Consider the following 18,940-nt stretch of genomic DNA (forward strand, 5'->3'; position numbering starts at 1 on the left):
TGCCTTTGATATTAACATTATGCCTAATTGTAGCTAGGAAGGGTTCTAAGGTGATAGCGAAGAGGAGAGGGGAGAGGGGGCAGCCTTGTCTGGTTCCATTATGTAAGACAAAGGGGTCACTCAACGTCCCATTAATTCTAATTTGTGCTGAGGGGTTAGAGTAAAGGGATGAGATTCGGTGGAACATCCTAGGTCCCAGCCCAAAGTGGCGTAAGGTCATCTTAAGATATTCCCAGTCCACCCTATCGAAAGCTTTTTCAGCATTGGTGGAGAGGAGTAGGGTGGGCTGGGCGTATCTCTGAACGTATTGGATTAGGGATATTGCACGAAGTGAATTGTCTTTTGCTTCTCTATTGGGTATGAATCCTGATTGGTCTGCTGATATCCAGTTGGGCAAAAAAGGGAGCAGTCGGTTTGCAATTACTTTAGCAAAAAGTTTGATGTCAACGTTAATTAGTGATATTGGCCTAAAACTGTTACATAGAGTGGGATCCTTATCTGGTTTAGGGATGACAGTGATATGAGTTGATAGAGATTCTGGGCGTAGACCTGAAGAGTGAGATATAGAGTTTGCGTAAGCGGTGAGACGGGGGAGCAGAATGTCGCTGAATGTTTTATAGTATAAAATGGTGAACCCATCCGGTCCAGGAGCTTTGCCGGATGGGGATGATTTCAATGCTACCTGGAACTCCTCAACCGAGAAATCCTCCTCCAATTCTTTAAGAGCAGATATGGGTAATTTAGGTAAGTTAGCTGCTCTCAAGTAGGAAAGCAAGCGGTTTCTTCTCTCTTTTTGTGGTAGAGAGGACAGGTCATTTTTAACATTATATAGGTCTTTGTAATACTCTCTAAAGGCCTTAGCAATATCTGGGGTTGCATGGGCTAATTCCCCTGTTGAAAGTTTGATTTTGGAAATAAAGGACTGTGATTGTTTAGTCTTTAAAGACCTAGCTAGCAGCTTGCTTGGTTTGTTTCCCCATTCATAAAATTTCTGTGATAAACGTTGGAATTTTCTTTTAGTATCTAAATTGAGAAGGGATTTTAGTTCCTCACGTTTGAGTGTGAGGGATTGAAGGTGCTCAATATGCATGGAGAGTTTGTGTTGTTTATCAAGAGCTGCTATCTGCTGTAGGACCTGATCAATCCGCTGACCATGCTCCCTCTTTTTCCTAGCACCGAGTTCAATAAGACGACCCCTAATAGTAGCCTTATGGGCTTCCCACACAACAGAGGGAGAGGTGTCAGAGGGTTTGTTTTCTTTAAAATATTGTGAGAGATGAGAGGCTAATATGGAAACTTCGACTTCATTAGAAAGAAGGGAATCATTGAGTTTCCAATTGTTAATGCGTTGTGGTAAGGAAGGCACGGTCAACGTCATTGATACAGGTGCGTGGTCTGATGTAGATGCGGTGCCAATGTGAGCAGATTGCAGGAGGGGGAGATGAAAATGGTCTAGGAATATATTATCTATTCTGGAATAGGATTGGTGTGTTGTGGAAAAGTGTGAATAATCCTTCTCCTTAGGGTGAAGAAGGCGCCAGACATCCATCAATTGAAGATCCAGAAGCTTTTTTTTAACAAGTTTCAGTTGTTTGAAGGAAATATTAGAGCGGCCCTGGGATGTATCAATTGCTGGATCTAGTGGCATGTTAATGTCGCCCACTAGAATAGTAAGGCCTTTGGCGAAGTTTGAAAGTTTAGTCAGTGTTTGTGTTAGGAAAGTTGACTGATTTTGGTTAGGGCAGTACACGTTTGCAAGGATACATTGAGTGTTACCTAGGAAGCCCTTTAAGAAAAGAAAGCGACCATGGTCGTCTGCCATCATGTCAGATAACCTAAAGGATACAGCACTGCAGAATCCAATGGCCACTCCTTTAGCTTTATTAGTATCTGATAAACTATAGTACCACTGTGGAAAGTGGGATGAGGTTAGCTTGTGTTGTGTGAGTTAAATGCGTTTCTTGAAGAAAAGCAATAGAACATGTGGCTCTTTTAAGTTCGCGGACTAATTGGTGTCTTTTAGCGGCAACATTAAGACCCCTAACATTATACGATATAACCTTTAATGTAGCCATTGTTAAAGCATAGTACGTACCTTTAGCCTATATTTCCATGCATACCAGCCAGAGGGGGGGAGTAGAAAGGAGAAAAGGAGAGAGTTTTTTTGGAAAGAAAGAGAGAGAAAAGAAAAAAAAAAAAAAAAACACATGTGAAAATCACATATATAAGTTAACCAACTTGTGGGAAACACATAGTTATCACGCAGAAATCTGCAGTGTTCCCATTGGGGAGAGAGAGAACTAGAGGCCAACCCAATCCCTAGATGGGGACTGAATAGGGCGACTATAAGGCCAATCGTTCTCGCCAACCCCAGAAGGTAAGGGGGTGACAGGATTGCGCTGTAGTGAAGGGGGGTAAATAGAGGGAGTGTATCCCCACAGCGCGCGACCTATGAGAAAACAAATAACTTATAACTATAAGTAAATAATTAGTTCCATTTAGGAATGTAAATATTACCAGTTTGTAACCAGGATCAATTTGAGCAAAACATTACCCCTAGGCAACAAAGTGTAAACCAATTCGGTACCTAAACTACAAACCCAAGTATAAAAGGTAACAAAGAACATTGGTCATTTCCACAGTATGACAGTTTTGGCCAAATTTAGACAGGCACATATAATAAAAAAAAAAAAAAAGGAGAAAAACTGCGGCCAAAACCTGACTTAAGATAGACCTATAGGAAAAAGATTATCCGTAATAAGAAAATTAGTACGTGTGAAAAGTTACATATTTCGACCATGCTTTTGTGCAGAGCCTGGAAGAGAGGTACGTCTTTTCTTTAAGGGGGTCTTTATCCAAGATGGGTCCGTTGGACTCAGGAATTTAGGGATTGGGTCTTGCCAACCTGGGAGTTCCATGGGTGGAAGATTAAGATCTTGCAAAAAGGTTGGAAGTTCCTCCGGAAATCTCAGCGTGTGTGACTGACCATTTTTTGTGGCAATTAGGCAGGCTGGGAATCCCCATCTGTATGTGATCCCATCTGAACGCAGGTGGTCAAGGAGCGGTTTCAGAGCTCTGCGACGGTCCAAGGTTTCCTTAGAAAGGTCTGGAAATATGGTGATGACTGCTCCGTCAAAGTCTACGTTAGGCAAGCCCCGCATCTTCATCATAATAGCATTTTTGTCTTCAAAATAATGCAAGCGACAAATGACGTCTCTGGGCTGATCTGACTTAGCATTACGGGGTCTTAGGGCACGATGTACACGGTCAAAACGTAGCGGTTCAGTAGCTGAATTGCCCAAAATGGTATTAAAGATGCCTCTTATAGATGGTTCTAGGTCATTATCTCCTGTTGCCTCTGGCAGACCTCTGACACGAATGTTATTTCTACGGTTACGGTTCTCGAGGTCTTCGAGTTTATACAGGGAGGCTCGATGGGCAAAGGCCAGCTGGGTAACAGTGTCCTGTAGTTCTTTAATAGCTACATCATGTGTGTCTTGTCGCTGTTCCGTTTCCTCAACTCTGACCAGAATATGTGTCATGTCAGATCTGACAGCAGATATTTCCTTTTTTATGGATTTCTCCAAACTGTGAAACATTCCTGCAAGTTCTTTTTTGAGACCGCTCATTAGCGTGTTCATTTCGGAACTCGCGGGGGATCCTGGATCATCCATGAGGTCTGAACAGTATGAGGAGGCCGGTGAGCTGTCTCGCACAGATGCAGCATGAGATGATGGAGAGACGTTGGTCCGTGAGGTTCGGACCTGCTCGTCTCTTGCGTTAGCTAAGTACTGTTGAATAGAGCCAGTGGAGACTGGAACGGGTAGTGATTTCTTGCCTGGACGTTTACCTTTGGCAGACCGGAGTTTAGGTGTTTTGGCGGGCATTACTGGAACTATACGGTCGATCGCTGTGGGGGTCACCCCCTACTCACATCTGCTCATAGACACGCTTTCATCATAATATCCCTGTTACTCAAAAATAGTCTTATGAAGGAAGTATGTAAGCAATGTTAGAAGCGCTTCAACATTCACAGGGAAAAGCGATGATAGTTGTACTGATGGAAGTTTATGGGAGCAGAAGCTATGTGTAAGATATTGGAATTGGCTTAAGAATACTTGGAGCACCAAGATGGCCGCTAGCTTCCAGAGGTAGGCCGGAGGGTAGTCTTTTCTTGCGGTAATAGCGTATGTAGTCTGTCACTATATGAAGGGGCCAGTTAATAGATGGTATGTTTGAGAGATCAGTATTTATAGTGGTGGCTGGGCAGGTTAGCAGGGGAAGTGGCTTGGAGTACCAAGATGGCCGCCGTCTTCCACAGGTAGGCCGAAGCCGCGGTCTTTCCTGAGAGTCGCGGCCGGCCGAGTGAGCACCGTTCGCTGTGGGCCCAATTCAGCGCCGTGGGGCATCAAAACGGAGGTCCTGGCGGAGTGGGAACGTTCCGATTTAGGTAAGGAGGACTCTGCAGAGGGGTGGGTAGGCGGATGCCTCTGTACTCACTGTGCCTGCGTTGCGGAGGCCGATCCTGTAGGCCGCAAGATGGCGCCTGGCGGGGAGTAGTTCGGGGCAGAGGGGGAGATCACCAGGCAGCAACCCTCAGTCGCCCAGGGCCCCCTCGATCGCTGATGGCGACACGATCGAGCCGCCAGGTAAAGGCTCCTTCTGTCTGCTTGGCTGTGGGGGTGATGGGCGGCATGTACGGAGCCCTCCGTAGGCCCCAAGATGGCGGCGGGCTCCCAAGGCTCAGGTCCGGCCGGAGGCCCGGGGCTAGATAGTGTGCAGCCCTGGTAGCCAATTCCCCCTTCCAGCCGTAGCGGAGGTAGGCTAACCACTTCTGGAGGTGGAGAGGAGCTCCACAGATTGAAGAAGGGCTAGGATGGCGTCGGATGAGTATGTGTAGAGCGGAGCTCAGCTTCCACACGTCCTTCTCCTAGCTCGTCCAGACACGCCCCCCGAGGGGTAGTGTATTGATCGGGAATGGTCCGCCTGTTCAGGGTCCTATAGTCAATACACAGCCGTAAGGATCCATTCTTTTTCCTCACTACCACTAATCGGGGAGGCATATGGACTCCGGGACTCCCTGATAATCCGAGTCCTTTTCAGCTCAGCCAGCTGTTCTCTGGGATCCTTCTGACCCTTTCTTGAAAAGGTTTGTCTTCCTCCAGCCGAATCTTGTGTTCGGCGCTTTTTGCATACCCCACATCAAACTCACTTCTCGAAAAAGCCTCTCTCCATCTAATGAGCTGGGCTTTGGCCCTTTCCATCCAAGCAGGTGTAAGAGGCGTGTTCTTCGGGTAGAATTCTTCTAGGGGAATCGCCCTCTCTTGTCCTCTCACAACATCACATGGTAAGACCAGGGTCACTTGATTCGCCTGTCCAAGCAGCATCCTTGCAGGTATCTTCACAGGTAAGGCTGTTGTGTTACGAACACTGACCAAAACTCTTCCTCTGCTTCTCTTAAGTGCCTTGGTTGATAACACTTTTGGGATTATTTCTAAACCTATATCTTCTTCTTGAGTGTCCGTCTCCAAGACAATAAAAGGACCAGGTTGTCTCCAGCTCAACTTGACAGAGGCTTTCAGGCATACCACTTCACCCGGTTGTACCAGTTCTTCACCCCGGTCTAAACGCCAAATCTTTCCCACCCCTTCCGGTGGGGCCTTCTGTTCGTGCACTAGATTCTTGTACACTTGGGTTAACATGAGGTGTACCTTCGTGGCCAGGGCACTTTCCTTCTGCACAAGCAGTGTTAGAAGCCTTCTGACCAGATCAGTATTGGTCCCGATGATAAGGGAGCTTCTGTGAGCCCCTGGGGGCGAGGACACACTACTGCAAGGGTGTCAAAAGTTTCAGCCTTTCCAGCCACACTCGGGTCAAAAGTGAGTTTGATAGGGATGTAACCCTCGTAAGGGAAGTTCTGGGTACCCAGGCCCCATATCTCCAATTCCTCCAATTTTTGCAGGGGCAGATGTTTGAGATGTTTCTCATAAAAGGCTTTGTATAACAAAGTCACTTGGGCTCCAGTGTCCAGCAGTGCTTTGGTGTAGATTCCTTATACCTGGATTGGGATGATCAGAGAGGGTCCCACTAGCTTGGGAGGGAATACACAATGAGTGGTGGGTTTAACTTGCTTTTTAGTGCGTACCTTTATCCCTCGTTTCCATGGGCGCTTACTCAACTTCGTTCTCTCTTTTGCCCTCAGAACTTGGTGTGTCTGGGTTTTGTTGGAGTTGGCAGCTGTTACAGGGCACCCAATTGACTCCTTCACTGGGGCCCTTTGAAGTTTTCCGCCGGCTTCTGGCATCTTACTACTGCCCTTGGGCTTGAGCATACTTTCCTATAATGTCCAACCCCTCCACAGTTGAAACAGGGCCCAGATTTCCTCTCAAGTGTGGAGTCTAACACATTTTCTGGTTTTTCCTTTTCAAAATGTTTATTGAGTTTTCAAGAAAAAACATACAAATCATTAGCGTTAAATGAGGGAGTACAAAGCAGACTAAATCGAACCCCTTAGGGGTTACAAGTCAAACTTACGACAGTAGAAATGAATATAGCACTGGTCTGTGACCTTGCATCAATACCTTTATGGGTCAAAATTCGTTCACTTAAACCCTAGAACCCTGAGACTTGAGATGGTTGGGAGAAGGGAAAGAAGGAGAGACCGTCTGCACCCCAACTGGGAACACACTTTGCCTGAACGGAGCACTCCAACTTGCCCCTAGCACCCCTATAGTTAGTGCTAAAGGTCTCTTGGGATCAAACCAGGAAATAAAGACCTACTTCGTATGCTTCCCTTGGGAGCGAGACTCCCAGGGGTCCCTACAATGGTTTAAATTAAAACAGGTATATCATCGTCTGGATAAGTCAACCTTATAGAAAAAAAAAAAAAAAATAGAGGAAAGGAAAAAAGGGAGAAATGAGAGTGGGGGGAGAGAGGAAGAGGAGAAAGTAGTTGAAAGCCAATCCACGGGAGGAGTCCCACCAGACCCCTAGACAGTCTGACGCATCAGGGTTGAACCCCTGGGATCAAGGAAATGCCCATGAAATTAGCCCTTGGTTCCCAAATAGCTTCAAATTTCTCTGTGGTATTGTTCAGGGTACTAGCCAGCTTCTCTTGGGCCATGATCCATGAAATTTTGCGGATAGCCGCTTTGAAGGACACCTTGGGTTGTTTCCATGCCTTGGCTATAGATAGCTTAGCTCCCAGCAAAATGAAGTGTATCAATTTACGGGCCAGTTTGGGAGTCTTAGGTAAATGATCGTTTAAAAGCGCTAAGGCGGGGGTTCTCGGGATCTGAACTCCAGTGACTTTCTTAATCATGTGAAAGATCCTACTCCAGAAAGGCCTCAGACGTGGACATTCCCAAAAGATATGGGCCAAGGAGCTCCTTAGTAGACAACCCCTAAAACACCTGGGGTCCGTGGAGGGGAACATTTTGGCCAATCTCTCCGATGGAAGGTACCATCTAGTGATGACCTTTACGCTGGACTCAACCAGTGAGATGTTCAAAATGCTCTTGTAAGCCCTATTAAAAGTGACCCTCCATTTCTCTAGGTCCCACTCCAAGGATAGGTCTGACTCCCAAGCTGACATGTATGGGGTCTTGGCGGTTTGATTAGAGAGTGACTGGTAGATGATGGAGATTCCACCCCTCTGCTCCGTAGACTGACCGCACCAAATTTCATAGGGGGTGAATGAGTGGTTTGAAGAATTGTCTTTTCCCATATGCGTGAGGAAGTGTCTGATCTGCTGGAAACGAAAGTTCTCAGAGCTAGGCATCTCCAGCTGACTCACACAGAAGGCCCTGGTGATAGGCCCCATTGATGTGAAGTAGTGTCCAATCCGGTACATCCCCTTGTTCAACCACCATCGGAATGCTTTAATGTCAGTTCCCGGGGGAAAGTCAGGGTTATTGAAGATGTGAGCCAGTGGGTGTCTGTAGGAAGTTATGGTTTGAAGGTTTCTTAGAGAATCCCATAATTGAAAGGATTGTGAGAGAATAGGGGATAAAATGGGAGGACGTTTTTTGGGGGAAACCCACAATAGAAAATCGATAGTGAAAGAAGGAACTGCCTGTCTCTCAATCTGTATCCAATCCAGTCTCTCCGCCTTCGCGTATACCGTCGAAATATGGGCTAGCCTGGCTGATTGGTAGTACCAAAATAGCTGCGGAAGGCCTAGTCCCCCTTGTGGTCTATTTAAGTATAATGTGCTCTGTTGAAGTCTGTACCCCTTCCCTCCCCAAATGAATTTTATTATTTTCCTTTGGAACGATTTCAAGTGCTCTTTATTGATGTTGATTGGAATGGCTCTAAAGAGGTAGAGGATTCTGGGGAGCAAAGTCATCTTGACTGCATGAATCCTCCCCAACCAGGATAAACCCCCCCTTAGCCCATTTGGATAAGTCTGCCTCCAGTTTGCGGTATGTGTGAGGGAAGTTGGTTGCATAGAGGAGTTCTGTTTTAGCTGTTAGCCTTATCCCCAAGTAATCAATTTATGAGTCACTCCATTTGAATTCCATTTGTGGACCTGGTCACCACATGCAACCCCTTGAATGTTGGGATCTGCTCTTATTGCTATTGCTAACGTTTCGATCGCAATAGCAAAAATTAGGGGGGAGAGAGGGCATCCCTGCCTAGTGCCTCTTGCAATTGTTAGGGGTTTAGAGTATTGGCCTTGTAAGTGAATCACCGCTTGAGGGGAGGAGTATAGTGATTTAAGAGTCCCTAAAAAGTTGGGTCCAAAGCCCCACTTCTCCAGTATGGAGAAGAGATAAGGCCATTCGATCGAGTCGAAAGCTTTGTGGAGATCCAGCGAGAGGATCATACCTTCTTGTTTCGGCCCCCCTTCCCAGTTGGATTGTAAAATGGATACGATATCTATTGCTCTCCTAATTTGGTCGGGTCCTTGCCTACCGGGTATAAAACCAACCTGATCCTTGTGTACATAGAGATTGATGAAAGAGGAAAGGCGGTTGGCAAGAATTTTAGTAAGAATTTTGAGGTCATTGTTAATTAAAGATATGAGCCTGTAGTTCTCAACTTCCTCATGGTTTTTGTTGGGCTTGGGGATCACTGAGATGAATGCTGTGTTTAGTTGGGTTTCCAGGGGGGATCCTGTCTTTTTAGAATGAAAGAACTTCGCCAGATACGGGGCTAGGATAGCACAATATTCCTTATAGTAGGGGACTGAGAGGCCGTCTGGCCCTGGGGCAGAGCCGGATTTAAGACCTTTAATTACATCCTTAATTTCAGCCTCCGTGATGGGAGCTTCCATTAAGTCTCTATATTCTCTGGAAAGTGAGGGGAGTTGTAGATTCAATAGGAACTCATTTACTAAGGGGGCTTTTTCTGGTTGGGGTGGGTTGTAGAGAGAAGCATAAAAATCGTGGAAAGCAGACATAATACTGATCGGATTTGCTGTTGGAGGTTGACCTGCTATCCTCAATTTGGGGAAGGATAGAGAACGAAATTTAGGAGAGAGTTTGGATGCCAACATTGAGCCGAATCTATCCTTGTGGCAGTAAAATTTGGCTCCGCACCATCTAAGATTTTTCTCTGCTTTAGCCGTTAAAGCGAGATTCAGCTCAAGTCTGGTGGCGTCAAGTTTACTTAAAAGGGTCCTGGACGGGTGTTTTTTATGTTCCGCTTTTAGTTGGAGGAAGGATTTTTCGAGTCTTTGAATGTCAACCAATCGCTCCTTCTTGAATTTGGACGCAAATCTAATTATAACTCCTCGAATAGTTGCCTTGTGGGCTGCCCACAGGGTTTCGGGGGAGATGTTCTCCACATCATTTAAGAGGAAATATTCCTTGATAGATTTAGCTATTTCCTGAACCAGGCTAGGGTCAGCTAAAAGGGATTCGTTAAGTCGCCAAAAGAAACCTCCTCGCCCAGACAGAACATTTCTCAGGGTAAGGATAACCAAGGAATGATCCGACCATGCTGTGTCTAGTATTGCAGCCTTAGTTGATAAGGGAATGAGGGCTGTCTGGATGAGGATGTGGTCAATTCTAGCGTACGACCGGTGGGGAGCGGAAAAGTGCGTGTAGTCCCTTTTGTTGGGGTTCATTTCCCTCCATGCATCTACCAGGCCCTGTGAGTGGACCATTTTGGCGATCCTCGTGCTAAGTTTTGTGGGGCGTGTGAGTTGGTCTTTTGGGGGCTTGGTTTTGTCTAGACCCTGATCAAACGCAACATTTGAGTCCCCTCCCAGGATAACTTTGCCTTCCAGGAGTGGTTCCAAAGTTGAGAACAGGTCCTGGAAGAATGACGCTTGGCCCTTGTTTGGGGCGTAGTATGAGATGAAAGAATATAGAACGCCTTCCAGGGTACCTTTCACCAAAATGAATCTGCCCTCTGGATCCCTGAAGTCAGAGAGATGTGAGAATTTGCAATTTTTAGAGAAGAGAATAGCCACCCCCTTCGTCTTATTAGGGGCGTTAGCTAAATAAAATGTTGGAAAGTGTGCATGTAGGAACTTGGGGATGTACCGGGTGTGGAAGTGCGTCTCCTGCAGGAGCACCACATCAATTCTCAGTGATTTATAATGATCCAGAGCTAGTCTCCTTTTCCTAGGAGAGTTTAGGCCCTGGACATTATGGGAACCTATCTTGCGGTCATTACCCTTCACGGTCAGGTCAGCCATAGGATAGATTTAGCCCCCCGGGATGGCTAAAGGATTTAGCCCCCCGGGATGGCTAAAGGAAAGAAAAGGGATGAGATGGGGAAGAGAAAGATAAGAGACATACTGACAAATAAAGACACTAACACAGACATGGGTACCAAGATAATACCCTTGGGGTTATGCGAATCAAAATCCGCTATAGCCCCAATGAACCACTTCAGACCGCCCTGTGGGGCGTCTGAAGTTCCGACACCAAAGGACACCAACGGTTCTTTGGAATCGAGTGGAGGCACAAGGGGTCCACCCCGGACCCTTGTTATGTCAGATTTGAACCATAAAATAAACACACAATAATGGTAAACAGAACAACTGTCAGCCCTATTTACGGGGCTCACTACACCTGAAACAACATTCAACCCAGGCAGGAACATGAAGTCAAGAACCTGAGAATCCCACCCCCTTCTAATCCTCAGATGTCCCCCCGCCCCCTAACTGACTGTATGAGGGAAAATTCTAGGGGGTCCCCTGAAGATGAGGGAGGCCTTAATGGCCTAGCGAACATGACCTCGATCTGAAAGTGGGGAGGATATATGAATAACTTCAACAAACCGAGACTTCTAACTGACCTAAGAAATGACCTAGCATAATTAACACAGTAATTCTAGTCCTGTATTCCGATCTTTATGTCAGAAGAACCGTGGTCTTCATGTAGGATCATATTCTCTGTAGAAATCTTCTACCTCTGGGAAGGTTGCCAGCTAAGTTAGCTGGATCTTGCAGGAAGCAGGTTAAAGAAAAAGGGAGTAAGTGAATGTTTCAGTCCTCCTTTATCGAGATAATTTTGCAAAGGTAGATAATGGGGTACAAAGCAGTGGAACTCGATAAGAATTTAGATGTGGGGTTTACCATGTTCATAAGACGTGAGAAGGTTTTGGAGCGCCTGCTCCATCAACTTGGGGGGAGAACTGGCCCAAAAATGTCTCTACAGAGACTGAAGGAAAGAGATGAGTAAGGGCATCCTTAGGGTGGTTTTCCATCCTTGCTCTTCTTGGAAGGGCCCTTCATCCAGAGTGGGGATACCGGGCTGCCTGGAGGAGGGCGTTTAGTGGGGCCCGAGGAAGCAGACGAAAAGTCCATTGGAGCTTCATGGGAAATCAGCCCGAGGGCGAGAAGCAGCCTTTCCCCTTCCTGGAGGCTAGCGAATGAGTGGGTCTTGCCCTGGATGGAGAACTTTACCGCAAAGGGGAAGGTCCAGCGGTATTTGATGTCCCGTTGAGAGAGGACCGTGAGAAGGGGTTTTAGCGCCCTGCATCTTTGAATAGTTGTAGGGGCGAGGTCAGCAAAAATCTGGATCTGGTGACCCTGGTGTTGCAGCTTAGGCTTTTGACGAGATTGACGCATGACCTCTTCCTTTACTGCATAGAAGTGCGGCTTGACAATTATGTCCCTTGGGGAGCCATCTTGTCTGGGGGGGGCCAAGAGACCTGTGTGCTCTGTCAAGTTCAAGACGTTGGGGGGGTATGTTAGGAATAAGGGCTGCGATAATGTCCTGAACGGTGGAGGGGATGTCCGAAAAGGTTTCCGGTAGGCCTCTAATCCGAAAGTTATACCTCCTGGACCGGTTTTCGAGTTCGTCGATCCTAAAGAGGGCGACATCTAATTGTTCTTGAATGGTCAGGAGGTGTGCTGCGTTTTGGTTGGTTTTAGCGGTTGTGCATTCCACTTTATCCTCAATGGCTTCAATTCTAGCGCCTAAATTGGACAGGTCCGCTTTAATAGTGTTGGTAATCTGCTTTGCTGTATTAGCCAGACCTTTCTCTAAAAGTGATGAGAATTTAGCAAACATATCTTCCTGCATTGCTGTGAGATCAGTTACAGAAAAGCCAGATTGCTGTATGGCTGGAGGTGGAAGTTGGGCCTGTGCAGGGAGTGCCTGAGAGTGCATCTCCTGTTGTGAGAGGCTCAGCGTCTCAGTGGGGGCCTTTGCTGTGGCCTGGGGCTTCATGTGGCCTTGCTGGGGTAAATGGGGTGTTTGGGAGGGTCCCTGTGCTGCCTGTGCGTAGGTCAGGGTCGGAGGAGAGAGTACTGGCCTGTTCTCCTGTATCCTGGAGTGGATGCCTGCCTGTTGCAGCGGCCCGTCCATGCTGGCGGCCATCTTGGGACTCCCGTCCGCGCCTGCCGAAGCTAATTGGGGGCCGAGATCGCGTCTCACAGGAGGCCCCGACATCTCCTTCGGGTCCCCAGCTGTTCCCCTACTCGGGTGGGGTGCTGTGTCGCCCGTTAGTGGGCTGAGGCGGGTGGTGCGCGGCTCGTCGGTCCGGGGTGGAGCGGAGCTCCTGGCTCAGGCAGCCATGTTGGAGCTCTCGCGCATGCGCACTCCCATTTTCTGTTTTTTTAGCCCCTCCGTCGGGTGGATTAATGGGTTTTGCAGTCAACAGAGCCATCATTTCCATTAACTGTGCCACCTGGTTCTTGAGGAGCTCGATCTGAGGGTTATCATCCATTACACTAACTGTCCTGACCCCAACAGTGTGTTTCGGCTCTTGTATCTTTTCCTTCTTCCTTTCCAGGATAGCTTCTTCTTCCCGTACAATCCGGATCAGGTCGAGATACTTCAATATGCCCCCATCTTGGCGAGTTCTTAACTGGAGCGTGATGGGGTCCAAGGGCTGGGCACCCCTTAGAACTTGTTTGGCTCGAATTTCATCCACCTCATGGGGATCTAACCCCTTCTTTAACAAGATCTGGTGAATTATCTTATCCAACCGTCTCATATATTCTGACAGCTTTTCCCCTTCATCTTGATAGGTGTGCTCCAGTTGATAAATTAAGTCCGAGACTTTCTCGGTACGCCCAAACACATCTTGCAGGATATCTAGGTAGTCCTGGGCCACACAGTCCTGTTTGCTGAGTTTCAAATTTCAGACTCTCAGTGATCCGCTGTTTTTTGTGTGCTTCAGGGATGTCCCACTCATCCAAAGCTTGCTTGGTCTGCTCCAACCACTCTTCAAAGGTGTCTTCCTCTCAGGTCATCGGCCTAAGAAAATACCAAGTTTCCGATACCCAGTCCCGGAGTAGATTGGGCTTCCTTTTTGACATTGAGACACAAAATTCCCCAGAGCTGTGAAGAGCTCTGGTTCAATTGCAGACCTTAACTTTAGCTGATCTCTTCGGTGGGAGGGTGGTAGTGCTCTCACCCGGTCCCCCTGGGTGGGTTAAATAAAACTTGGTCTTATCAGCTAGTTCAACACTTGTACCCTTGAAGTTTTCCGGAACTCCCTTTCTCCATTCTAGTAGCACATAAGTGCGGAACGTCTCATGATCCGGTCTGACAGCAATCACCTTTGCTTTTCGGTCTGGGGACAGTGTTTTCACCACTTGGTTAATTTGTTCTTTTTCCCAGACATCTCCCCAGAGCTCAATCGCCACGCTCGCTTCTGAGCAGGTGCCTTCTACCTCACACCACTGCGCCACAGTGGGGGTATCCATTCTATAGTTCCTAAAGGGGTGCTTGACTTCAGAGAGACAGTTATCCCGGACAAGCCCCCACGTGTAGCGCTTACTCCCGGACGAGCCCCCACATGTAGCAAGAACCCCCGAAGGAGCTGCTGATATTGATCGGGCCTATTCTCTACTCTCTTGCACCCCTTATAAATTTGTTTCAATCCCCTTGACACAACAGTAGTGCAGTGTTGCAATGATACTGATGCAAATGTTAACTCACAATATATATATATATTACAATTATGTATACTTCTACCTGGGTGTTTGTTGCTCCACCTGCAGGAGAAAAACAACACTGCACACGAAAATTTGTGATTAACCAAAATGACGTCTTTTACTAAACTGATATTTAAAGATAGTTACAATAACTATACTGTTCCACAAACGTAGCGTGACAGCACAGTGAATATTCACAACAATCTTAGTACATATACACACAAATATATATGGTTTTCTTTAATAGACCCCCTGTTGGTGTGTCTCCAGGTGGGACCAGTGTTCAAGTGTCAATGTCTTAACTCTGGACACCTTCCCCCCTCCAGCACACTGTAGCAAACGCAAAAAAAAACACAGGAAAGCTAACACCCCACAGTTTTAAATCACTAGGGAGCTCCCCCTGCATTGACAGTGTAGTCACTCTATTTTATGACTAAATGCAAGGCCTTGCGTTGATAGAAATAGTCCTGTTATCTTCAGTCTTCTGCTAGCTATAAAATCAATAATTGTAATCCACAAGGCTTGTGACCAATAGGATGGTGAAGAATGATGCACTGTAATAATGGCAACTGAATTTGTTCCGTGGGACTATCAGTCCCAGCAACACTTTGCAATCAATATTAATTTGTGTAGTGTGATGCAAACTTCTGAGCGTTAGCCCTCTCACCGCACTGAATCCAGACGAATGGATGGCTCCATTCCACCTCAGTCCTCAGTCTATTTGAAGTTACAGCTGCGCTGTTACGCTGTTCATGGTTGCCAACAGTCCCGATTTTCCCGGGACAATCCCGATTTTGGGACCCTCGTCCCAATCGGAGGCTGTCCCGAATCGGGATTTCCCCAGGGAAATTTGGGAATGTTTGCATTTTTCATTTTTTTGCAACAGGCTTCAGTAAAATGACGGTCGGTCCCGCCGCCGCCGCTAGAATGCTCCCCCTTGTGTTCAGTAGAGAGAGGAAGGGGGCTCGATCCATGCAGCCAATGAATTGGCTTCTCCTCTCGCATGGATCGGCCCCTCCCCTCTCCACTGAACACACGGCGCCGGCAGCTGCTGTAATGTAATGTGCTGGGGCCTGGGGGCCTAATGGGAGGGGGGTCTGCACTGAGGGGGGTCTGCACTGAGGGCTTCTGCATTGATGGAGGGGGGCCTGCATTGATGGAGGGGGCCTGCATTGATGGAGGGGGGCCTGCATTGATGGAGGGGGGTCTGCACTGAGGGGGTCTGCGTTGATGGAGGGGGTCTGCACTGATGAGGGGTCTGCACTGAGGGGGTCTGCATTGATGGGGGTGTGTGCACTGAGGGGGTCTGCATTGATGGAGGGGGTCTGCAGTAGGGGGGTCTGCACTGAGGGCGTCTGCACTGATGGAGGGGGGACTGCACTGAGGGCGTCTGCATTGATGGAGGGGGGTCTGCACTGATGGAAGAGGTCTGCACTGATGGAGGGGGGTCTGCACTGAGGGGGTCTGCACTGATGGAGGGGGGTCTGCACTGAGGGGGTCTATACTGACTCTGCTGGGGGCACCTGATGCAAGGGCGGACTCTGCTGGGGACCCCTGATGCAAGGAAGGACTCTGCTAGGGGCACCTGATGCAAGGGCAGACTCTGCTGGTGACACCTGATGCAAGGATGGACTCTGCTTGTGGCAGGCGACGTGGCTAGTGACACACTCTGGGATCCCACTGATTCGGCATTATGGTAAGTTGAATGATTTAATTTTATATTACAATGTAATAATAGAAATAATGCACTTCAATCATCCTGACACCATAACAATCATGGTGCCGGGATGATTGAAGCGCTAACACCAGGTATTTGGAGTATATTTATCTGCTGATTGTTAAACTTTCTAGAATACACATATTTATATTGTTGTGTAGGATCTGGGGCTGCTGTCCCTTCATTCCTCTCCCCCCTTTCCCTCTCCATCCCTCATTCATCTCAGACTCTAACCAGACCCCCTTTGAGCCATGCCCATTTAAGCCATGCCCACTATTTCACATAAATCACACCCATTTTTCGCAGAGGCGCGCTTTGCGCGCCGCAGTTTTATTTTTTTGCTAAGTCACGCCACAAATGAATGCCCCACCCCCGAATTATTGTACAGCTTCGCCTACAGCCAAAAAAGCGTCCCACATATTTTTTTTGCAATGTTGGCAACTATGGCTGTTCTGTTCACTAACAACCAGGAGTCCTCGGTTACCTCCTTCACGGGTCTCCGGAACGATCACTCTGCTGCTCCAGCACACTGTGATCTAAGGCAGGATCGCGTAGCTGCTGTTCCGCTCCGCACAGGGTAGGCCGCAACTCTGTGGGACACACACACCCACAGAGTCCTGCTGGCAGGCCACGCGTCCCAGGAACAAGAGACCTAAGATGGCCGCTCCCAGCCTTTTTATAGTCTTCCCACGATGCAGTTCAGTTCTTCCAATGTTTATAGGAGTTTACAGGCATCATGGGTAGGTCAAGTTAATGTCCAGAAGTAAACATTAAAACACTTCCATGTCACTCCCCAAGTAATGAAAAATAAAGGTGCTGCAATTATATATTTTGGAGAGTTCTAGATGGCGCCATATACCAACTTACTAACATTACAGCATTACATATAACTGGAAACAAATATTGTTAGCGCTACACATATACTGTATATATATACACAATACACTGCAAGTGCAGCTAACTGACTCTACCTGCCTACTCTATCTAACTTAAATCAAATGACACTGTCTCTCTGTCTATCTATCTCTCTCCACCGCAACACACTACACAGGGCCGACATGCAGGCGGCCTTATATAGTGTGGGGCGTGTACTAAACCCCCTGAGCCATAATTGGCCAAAGCCTCCCTTGCTTTGGCCAATTACGGCTCTCTGTACACACGGCACTGTGATTGGCCAAGCATGCAGGTCATAGTGCATGCTTGGCCAATCATCAGCCAGCAATGCACTGCGATGCCGCAGTGAATTATGGGCCGTGACGCACCACTCGAATTTGGCGCGAACGGCCCATAACGTTCGTAATTTGGCGAACGACCAAACACACGATGTTCGAGTCGAACATGCGTTCGACTCAAACACAAAGCTCATCCCTAATATAGAAGAAGGAAGGGGGAAAGAGAGGCGCCAAGCCACCAATAGTGTAGCATATTTATTGTACAACAAAACAGTAATCCAGTCAAAAGATGCACTCACAAAGGTCAGTGTAAAACGAGCATAAAACAAGCTCCAGTGGGATCACCAGTGGGCAATCCGATCAAGGCAGAGACCACGGGGTGACAAGTCTGCTGCAAAGCTCCATGCAGAGGTTTGGGTGAACCGCCAGGGAAGCCGCCACTAGAGATCCAAACTGTCAGGGGAGCTGTCAGATGCCTATGATGCAGAAACCAATCAGGAACGCGTTTCTGGGTTCCGCCTCCTTCATCTTTATCTTTATCAGGAGTGCGAAGTTGTTTTTTATTAAATATAGAAGCCAAAAACATGCTCACAAACATAAGAAGGTACAAGCAAACAAAACATCACCTTAGGGTGAATACCAACATAGCTGCAGTTGGAAACTGGTGTGTTTCGGGGGACAAGCCCCCTTCCACAGAGCTGAGCCAAGATGCAATACCACAGTTTATATCTTCACACATTCCAAAGGACCTCCCCTTCAATGACATGCCAAGGCAGAGCTAACCCGCCAATCAATGGATAAGATACCCATTTCACTCCTCCCCACACCTTCAAAAAACATGTCTACATTTTTACCGTCACATAAATGTCTAGCACTAGATCAGGGATCTTCAAACTACGGCCCTCCAGCTGTTGTGGAACTACACATCCCATGAGGCATTGTAAAACTCTGACATTCACAGACATGACAAGGTATGATGGGAATTGTAGTTCCTGAACAACTGGAGGGCCGTGGTTTGAAGACCCCTGCACTAGATCATAGTGTAATCACATTAACAAGAGCTCTATAAAGTTAACTCTCAATGACAAACACAGAGCCCACATATCACCAAACTGACCTTGTGATAAATGCATTTATGGTGTATGTGGCCCAGGATTCTCAACTAGGCAGGTTGAGGGGCTCCAGGATGATGTTTCTTTTGAAGGAAACCGTTTTTTCAGTTTCCTCCATGATTAGTAGAATCTGTTTTGGGATCTGAAGCCTGGAGATTTCGTAGAGATCCAGGTGGGATGAAATCTCCAATCCTGGGACCAGCTTTTAGGAATAGTCAGGACACTGATTGGGCAGGTGGGTTCTGGGCTTTTTGTAGAGTCAGGACTGGATTTCTGGGCTCAACCCTCCTGAGGAGTTCACGTGTGAAAGGGAGTACTCACAAGGGTGCATGTCTGCACAGTGCAGTCTGATAGAACACACAAATGGCCAAAGCCTGAGTGCAGAAGCAGTAGGAACGAGTACCAGCAGAGATTCAGAATGTGTATGGAAGTACAGGGACACTGTACTTCCGTTTCATTCTACGATGTCTTAGGGGAGTGATCTGGTCTGGTGAGTATTCTATGTTGTGAAGAGGAACAAAAAGGGTGATCACGGGTGGTGAAAAGCACGGAAAGTTTGGCGGGCACATTTTGAAGCAGTTAACTGGTGAAA

Source organism: Aquarana catesbeiana, linkage group LG12, assembly GCF_042186555.1.
Source record: "Aquarana catesbeiana isolate 2022-GZ linkage group LG12, ASM4218655v1, whole genome shotgun sequence".
Taxonomy (NCBI): domain Eukaryota; kingdom Metazoa; phylum Chordata; class Amphibia; order Anura; family Ranidae; genus Aquarana; species Aquarana catesbeiana.